General features: G+C 44.0%; 2 long non-coding RNA genes across 3 annotated transcripts; both read left to right on the top strand.

The window, feature by feature from the left end:
- The first annotated feature begins 752 nt into the window (after window positions 1–752).
- On the top strand, window positions 753–1,633 carry LOC112073670 (uncharacterized). Of its 2 annotated transcripts, XR_011476632.1 has the most exons (4): window positions 753–958; window positions 1,056–1,114; window positions 1,222–1,305; window positions 1,441–1,633. It is a non-coding gene; the product is annotated as an uncharacterized lncRNA (long non-coding RNA). The 2 variants fall into 2 exon arrangements; XR_011476631.1 differs by lacking the exon at window positions 753–958 and having other exon boundaries at window positions 1,003–1,114; window positions 1,441–1,632.
- Window positions 1,634–2,942: 1,309 nt separating this feature from the next.
- LOC112073669 (uncharacterized) lies at window positions 2,943–3,377 on the top strand. The gene is made up of 3 exons (XR_002894596.2): window positions 2,943–3,036; window positions 3,134–3,192; window positions 3,298–3,377. It is a non-coding gene; the product is annotated as an uncharacterized lncRNA (long non-coding RNA).
- The last annotated feature ends 5,020 nt before the right edge of the window (window positions 3,378–8,397 follow it).

Below are 8,397 nucleotides of genomic sequence, written 5' to 3'. Positions count from 1 at the left end.
GATTTTTGGGTCCAACCGCCGCGTCTTTGTGAGACGCAGAGTAGGTGAACGGATGATCTCCGCATGTCTGGTTTCCACCTTGAAGCATGGAGGACGAGGTGTGATGGTGCTTTGCTGGTGACACTGTCTGCGATATATTTAGAACTCAAGACACATTTTACCAGAATGGCAACCACAACATTCTGCAGCGATACGCCATCCCATCTGGTTTGTGCTTAGTGGGACTATCGTTTGTTTTTCAATAGGACAATGACCCAACACACCTCCAGACTGTGTAAGGTCTATTTGACCAAGAAGGAGAGTGATGGAGTGCTGCATCAGATGACCTGCCCTCCACAATCACCCAACCTCAACCCAATTGAGATGGTTTGGCATGAGTTGGACCACGGAGTGAAGGAAAAGCAGCCAACAAGTGCTCAGCAAATGTGGGAACTCCTTCAAGACTGTTGGAAAAGCATTCCAGGTGAAGCTGGTTGAAAGAATGCCAAGAGTGTGCAAAGCTGTCATCAAGGCAAGTGAGGCTACTTTGAAAAATCTAAAATATATTTTTTCACAACACACTTCTACCGGACCACTGAGGTTGCACCTGCAAAAGCCCCTGGCAGGAACTTAATTAGCATGAAATAAAAGGCGCAATTGATTAAGCTCACCCAGTGCAATGGGTAGGTAGAGTTCACTCTTTAAACCATTGAATTTGTCCATGATGTGCAAACCCTGCAGCACACCAGCTGAATGAAATCAAGCGCACCTAATCTCAATTGTGAAATTGGACCAATGGAAATTATGTTCAGTGGCTTGCAGATGTACCTAATTAACCAGCCAGATTAGAAGGGTCTAGGATTACTTTGTAAGGCACAGCTAAAAAGACAATCAGATACAATAAGAGGAATCTCCTGGTAATGCTTTCCAGCTACAATTAGTTCTGAATACTGGCTGTGATTTTTGAAGTGACTTTGAGGTAAGTTGTATGGCTCTAGTTTGTTTCCCTTGTCTTCCATGTTTTACAGGTAGCTGACTAGGATTTAACTGACTAGGATGTTTTTATTTTTATTTAGAATTTCTTGGATTTGTTGCCTGCTAATTGTAGGGATAACCTGTTATCCTCCACCTAAAGGTATGTTTTGTTCTGCACATTTAATTCAGATAAAATAACTCTAAATCTAAATCCCAGAACTTCAAATGCTGGCATTTTACGATTTGAAACTTTATTTTCTTTCCTAGGTAATTATAGCTATATTCCCCAAAATAAATTAAAAGGAACTGGCCACAATGAAGCGGAAGCAACCGGCTCCCGTGCCTCTGCAGGTGAAGCTACCGGTTCCCGTGCCTCAGAAGCAGCCACCCACAATGCCTCAGCAAGCGCCACGACTGGCCCAAATACCTTGGGTGAAGCAACCGGCCACAGTGCCGCGGAACCGACCACCTATAATGCCTCGGCAGCGGAAACAGCCACCCATAATGCCTCGGCAAGTGTGGCAACTGGCCCAAATAGCTRAGGTGAAGCAACTGGCCACAATGCTTCATCAAGTGCCACGACTGGCCCAAATACCTTAGGTGAAGCAACCAGCTCCCGTGCCTCGGCAGCGGAAGCAACTGGCCACAGTGCCTATTGTCGTGTCTTTACTATCATTAAATGAAGACTTTTAGTTTTTATCAAAGATTCTCTGTAATTAGTATTACGCAATTAAACTGATTAATCATGTAACTGTAATTANAACATTTCAAGAACTGAAAATTTCATCATCAAAGTGGCTCTCATGAGGACCACCACAGGAAAGGAAGACCCAGAGTTACCTCTGCGGAAGAGGATAAGTTCATGAGAGTGACCAGACTCAAAAATTGCAGCCCAAATAAATGCTTCACAGAGGTCAAGTAACAGACACATCTCAACATCAACTGTTCAGAAGAGACCGCGTGAATCAGGCCTTCATGGTCGAATTGCTGCAAAGAAACCACCATCAAAGGACACCAATAAGAAGAGACTTGCTTGGGCCAAGAAACACGAGCAATGGACATTAGACCGGTTGAAATCTGTCCTTTGGTCTAATGCGTCCAAATGTAAGATTTTTGGGTCCAACCGCCGCGTCTTTCTGAGACGCAGAGTAGGTGAACGGATGATCTCCGCATGTCTGGTTTCCACCTTGAAGCATGGAGGACGAGGTGTGATGGTGTGATGGTGTGATGGTGCTTTGCTGGTGACACTGTCTGTGATATATTTAGAACTCAAGACACATTTTACCAGAATGGCAACCACAACATTCTGCAGCGATACGCCATCCCATCTGGTTTGTGCTTAGTGGGACTATCGTTTGTTTTTCAATAGGACAATGACCCAACACACCTCCAGACTGTGTAAGGTCTATTTGACCAAGAAGGAGAGTGATGGAGTGCTGCATCAGATGACCTGCCCTCCACAATCACCCGACCTCAACCCAATTGAGATGGTTTGGCATGAGTTGGACCACGGAGTGAAGGAAAAGCAGCCAACAAGTGCTCAGCAAATGTGGGAACTCCTTCAAGACTGTTGGAAAAGCATTCCAGGTGAAGCTGGTTGAGAGAATGCCAAGAGTGTGCAAAGCTGTCATCAAGGCAAGTGAGGCTACTTTGAAAAATCTTAAATATATTTTTTCACAACACACTTCTACTGGACCACTGAGGTTGCACCTGCAAAGCCCCTGGCAGGAACTTAATTAGCATGAAATAAAAGGCGCAATTGATTAAGCTCACCCAGTGCAATGGGTYGGTAGAGTTCACTCTTTAAAACCATTGAATTTGTCCATGATGTGCAAACCCTCCAGCACACCAGCTGAATGAAATCAAGCGCACCTAATCTCAATTGTGAAATTGGACCAATGGAAATTATGTTCAGTGGCTTGCAGATGTACRTAATTAACCAGCCAGATTAGAAGGGTCTAGGATTKCTTTGTAAGGCACAGCTAAAAAGACAATCAGATACAATAAGAGGAATCTCCTGGTAATGCTTTCCAGCTACAATTAGTTCWGAATACTGGCTGTGATTTTTGAAGTGACTTTGAGGTAAGTTGTATGGCTCTAGTTTGTTTCCCTTGTCTTCCATGTTTTACAGGTAGCTGACTAGGATTTAACTGACTAGGATGTTTTTGTTTTTATTTAGAATTTCTTGGATTTGTTGCCTGCTAATTGGAGGGATAACCTGTTATCCTCCACCTAAAGGTGTGTTTTGTTCTACACATTTAATTCAGATAAAATAACTCTGTCTAAATCCCAGAACTTCAAATGCTGGCATTTTACGATTTGAAACTTTCTTTTCTTTCCTAGGTAATTATAGCTATATTCCCCAAAATAAATTAAAAGGAACTGGCCACAATGAAGCGGAAGCAACTGGCTCCTGTGCCTCTGCAGGTGAAGCTACCGGTTCCCGTGCCTCAGAAGCAGCCACCCACAATGCCTCAGCAAGCGCCACTACTGGCCCAAATACCTTGGGTGAAGCAACCGTCCACAGTGCCGCGGAACRGACCACCTATAATGCCTCGGCAGCGGAAACAGCCACCCATAATGCCTCGGCAAGTGTGGCAACTGGCCCAAATAGCTTAGGTGAAGCAACTGGCCACAATGCTTCATCGAGTGCCACGACTTGCCCAAATACCTTAGGTGAAGCAACCAGCTCCCGTGCCTCGGCAGCGGAAGCAACTGGCCACAGTGCCTCGGCACTTTTAGTTTTTATCAAAGATTCTCTGTAATTAGTATTACGCGATTAAACTGATTAATCATGTAACTGTAATTAACTAGGAAGTCGGGGCACCAAGGAAAATATTTAAATTACAAAGTTATAATTTTCGTAATACATTTTCATATCTGATCAATGGTCTTCTGATTAATGACTTATTATTTACCTCATGTTAGTCGTAAATTGCTGGTTATCTACACGAACCCAGTCTTCACTATGAGTCATCCATACATCAATTGTCTTAAATCATTTATTTACTAACTAAGTAATTCACAGAAATGCATAAACAAACAGTAGATAGTTACAAGGAAATGATAACGGAGTTTCCCTAGTGGGATAAACCGGCATCGCGGCTTGGTGTACAAAAGGGAAGTGGGGGTCGACTGAGATGACAACACACAGTTGATAATTATAACAATTGAAATGCTAATCCTTTGCACATGGACGCTCACTCATTCGGGAACAATTGCAATCAATATATATATATATTTACACTCAGTGTGTCGTCAGGGTCTCTGTTGAAAAGTTTGTTTCTGTTGGAGAGTTTGTCCGCCCTCTCTGTCGTGGTTAGAATGGATAGTTCAGAGTGACATTCATTCATGTRGTTATGGATAGATGTTTCGGKGGTTGTCGTTCTTCGCGTTCAATGATACCGAATTCCTAGCTGCAGACTAGTAATTAAAATCAAAGACTTGTTCTTATTCTGTCGGTATCGATAGTCTAAGAGTTTAACCACGTGGGATGGTTAAGATTCAGCAATCGTCTCAAACCTTGGCCCTCTCTTTATCGAGGTAAGCTGGTCTGCAACCTTTGTCCTCTCGTGATTGAGAGAAAACATGGRCTGTTGAGAAATTCTCAAAGTSGGGGTTTTATTCGGAACATCGAAAAGGGCTGTCTCATGARGCCCGGTCCTGTCTGTACCCCTGGGGGCGTGCCAAGGACTTAGTGAAACTTTTTAGGGAATTGGAGTTAACTTCATTAAACAGTCCAAAATCACATCACACAATTTTACAAACAGTATCATCCTCACTCATTCYTSTTATACAACAATMAGATGTAAACCTCATATCTGAGGCTATTATATAAACAGCATTATGGTAATGTGGCCGCACCGTCTCCCATGAGTGTCACAAAATGGTAGCAAACAMACCAGTTCGTAGCTGGATTCTTCACCSATCTTTTATACCTTCTCCGAAACWTAACTGTTGTTCGGACCTCAAGTTCTGTGAGGTGGAAGAAATTCCTTTGTTCTCTATGAAACTTCAATCTGTRTCTATACTGTGGCCATGAGGTCGTAAATTCCGGGAGGAGATGATCTCCTATCTGACCACAGCAGCTTAGTTGTAGGACGCAGGGAGAGGGGGATAGGGCTTGCTGTACCCAAAGAGGGCAACGTCATGACACTATGCAGCGGAAGCAACTGGCCACAGTGCCTCTGCAGCAGAAGCTACCGGCCACAGTGCCTCGCAAGCGGCCACCCATGCTGTACCCAAAGAGGGCAACGTCATGACACTATGCAGCGGAAGCAACTGGCCACAGTGCCTCTGCAGCAGAAGCTACCGGCCACAGTGCCTCGCAAGCGGCCACCCACAATGCCTCAGAAGCGGCCACCAATGCCTCGGCTAGTGTGGCAACTGGCCCAAATACCTTAGGTGAAGCAACTGGCTCCCGTGCATCATCAAGTACAGCATCTGGTTCAAATGCCTATGCAGAAGCGACAGGTGCCCTTGCCTCGGCAGAAGCCACAGGCGCCCACAGTCTGCCGATAAGGATACGGTGATTGACAGAGTCGAAAGCCTTGGCCAGGTCGACGAAGACGGCTGCACAGTACTGTCTTTATCGATGGCGGTTATGATATCGTTTAGTACCTTGAGCGTGGCTGAGGTGCACCCGTGACCAGCTCAGAAACCAGATTGCACAGCAGAGAAGGTACGGTGGGATTTGAAATAAATGGTCAGTGATCTGTTTATTAACTTGGCTTTCAAAGTCTTAAGAAAGGCAGGGCTGAATGGATATAAGTCTATAACAGTTTGTGTCTAGAGTGTTACCCCCTTTGAAGAGCGGGATGACCGCGGCAGCTTTCCAATCTTTAGAGATCTTGGAAGATACGAAAGAGAGGTTGAACAGACTGGTAATAGGGGTTGCAACAATGGCGGCGGATKATTTTAGAGGGTCCAGATTGTCTAGGCCAGCTGATTTGTACAGGTCCAGGTTTTGCAGCTCTTTCAGAACATCTGCTATCTGGATTTGAGTGAAGGAGAAGCTGGGGAGGCTTGGGCAAGTAGCTGCGGCAAGTAGCTGTGTAACTTTGCAGTTGTTGCCATCCTGTACCTATCCCGCAGGTGTGATCTTCAGATGTACCGATCCTGTGCAGGTGTTGTTACACGTGGTCTGTCACTGCGAGGACGATCAGCTGTCTGTCCTGTCTCCCTGTAGCGCTGTCTTAGGTGTCTCACAGTACGGACATGGCAATTTATCACGCTGACTCCATCTGCACTCCTCGTGCCTCCTTGCAGCATGTCTAAGGCATGTTCAACCAGATGACCAGGGACCCTGGGCATCTTTCTTTTGGTGTTTTTCAGAGTCAGTAGAAAGGCCTCTTTTAGTGTCCTAAGTTTTCATAACTGTGACCTTAATTGCCTACCGTCTGTAAGCTGTTAGTGTCTTAACGAACGTTCAGCAGGTGCATGTTCATTAATTGTTTTTGGTTCATTGAACAAGCATGTGTTTAAACCCTTTACAATGAAGATCTGTGAAGTTATTTGGATTTTTACAAATGATCTTTGAAAGACAGGGTCCTGAAAAAGGGCCGTTTTTTTTTTTGCTGAGTTTTTTACACGTGAGGTTATAGTCCTGCCGTCAGTGTCCATAGTGCAGTTACTATTCCATTTAACCCATACACTTAAATGAGGAATATTCTGTTTATTCATGGATACAGGGATACTCATGAGCGGGATATCAAAAGTGCATGTAAAGAGCTCATCCCGAATAAGACCMTATGTGGGATATGAGCTACAATCCAGACTGCTGTGCTCATGTTAACATGGTCAATGTCCAGTGGGGAAATGTCAGACCTTACTCATACAGTATTTTCATACTTTAGATGTAGTTATAGGTAGGCATCAAATCAAATTTTATTAGTCAATTGCACCGAATGCAACAGGTGTAGAACTTACAGTAAAATGCTTACTTACGAGTCCCTAAACAACAATGCAGTTAAAAACAAATATGACTAAGAATAAGAAATCAAAGTAACAAGTAATTAAAGAGCAGCAGTAAAATAATAATAGCGAGACTATATACAGGGGGGTAGAGTCAATGTGCAGGTGCACCGGTTAGATGAGGTAATATGTAGGTGGAGTTATTAAAGTGACTATGCATAGATGATAACCACAGAGAGTAGCAGCGGTGTAAAGGGGGGGATGCAAATAGTCTTGGTAGCCGTTTGATTAGATGTTCAGGAGTCTTATGGCTTGGGGGGGTAGAAGCTGTTTAGAAGCCTTTTGGTCCTAGACTTGGCGCTCCGATACCGCTTGCCGTGCGGTAGCAGAGAAAACAGTCTATGACTAGGGTTGCTGGAATCTTTGACAATTTTTAGGGCCTTCCTCTGGCACCGCCTGGTACAGAGGCCCTGGATGGKAGGAAGCTTGGCCCCAGTGATGTACTAGGCCGTTCGCGCTACCCTCTGTAGTGCCTTGCYGTCGGAGGCTGAGCAGTTGCCATACCYGGCAGTGATGCAKCCAGTCAGGATACTCTCGATGGTGCAGCTGTAGAACCTTTTGAGAATATGAGGACCCATGCCAAATCTTTTCAGTSTCCTGAAGGGGAATAGGTTTTGTCGTGCCCGCTTCACGCCTGTCTTGGTGTGCTTGGACCATGTAAGGGAACACCCCCCTGAAATGGACAAAAATGAATGGGATCATATTGGCACTGTACGAAACATATACACGATGTACAATACCACTCAATTGGACGTTGTTTCATTCTAACCTGATTGCAAATGCCATATGGCAAATGCCAAGTGTAACACTGCAAAAATCCAATAGATGGCGAGCGCGCTCCACCGTAACATAAACATAGCAACAACATAAATATAAATGATAATACAAGTAATACACATAGAATTATAGATATACCTCTCCTTAATGCAACCGCTGTGTCAGATTTCAAAAAAACTTTACGGAAATATAAACCATGCAATAATCTGAGACGGAGCTCAGATGATTAGCCAAATTAGCCACCATGTTGGACTCAACAGAAACCAGTCAATAGAACTTATTCTGATGACTCTAATTTGAAGGGATTCGAGGAGACAAGAATGAGTAATCACTGCCATGAGGTGCCCACGCATTAACTGCGCGTTCACGTGAGAGTGAGCTCCGTTCCTTCTCTCAATTGAAGTGATTTAATTCTCGGTTGGAACATTATTCAAGATGTATGTTACACACATTCTAAAATTGATTCAGTACATCGTTTGACATGTTTCTACTGACTAACGGACGTTTGGACATTTCATCACGTTATAGTGGTCGCGCTTTGAGACTTTGGTTGGGTATTTGGTAAACAATTCGAAAGTAGCTAATTTGACATAAATAACGGACATGAACAAACAATCAAGCATTTATTGTGGACCTGGGATTCTAGGCTGCATTCTGATGAATTCATCAAAGGAAACATTTATCATGTTTTTC

Source organism: Salvelinus sp. IW2-2015, unplaced genomic scaffold (assembly GCF_002910315.2).
Source record: "Salvelinus sp. IW2-2015 unplaced genomic scaffold, ASM291031v2 Un_scaffold2333, whole genome shotgun sequence".
Taxonomy (NCBI): Eukaryota; Metazoa; Chordata; class Actinopteri; order Salmoniformes; family Salmonidae; genus Salvelinus; species Salvelinus sp. IW2-2015.
This window is presented reverse-complemented; position numbering and strand designations above follow the sequence as displayed.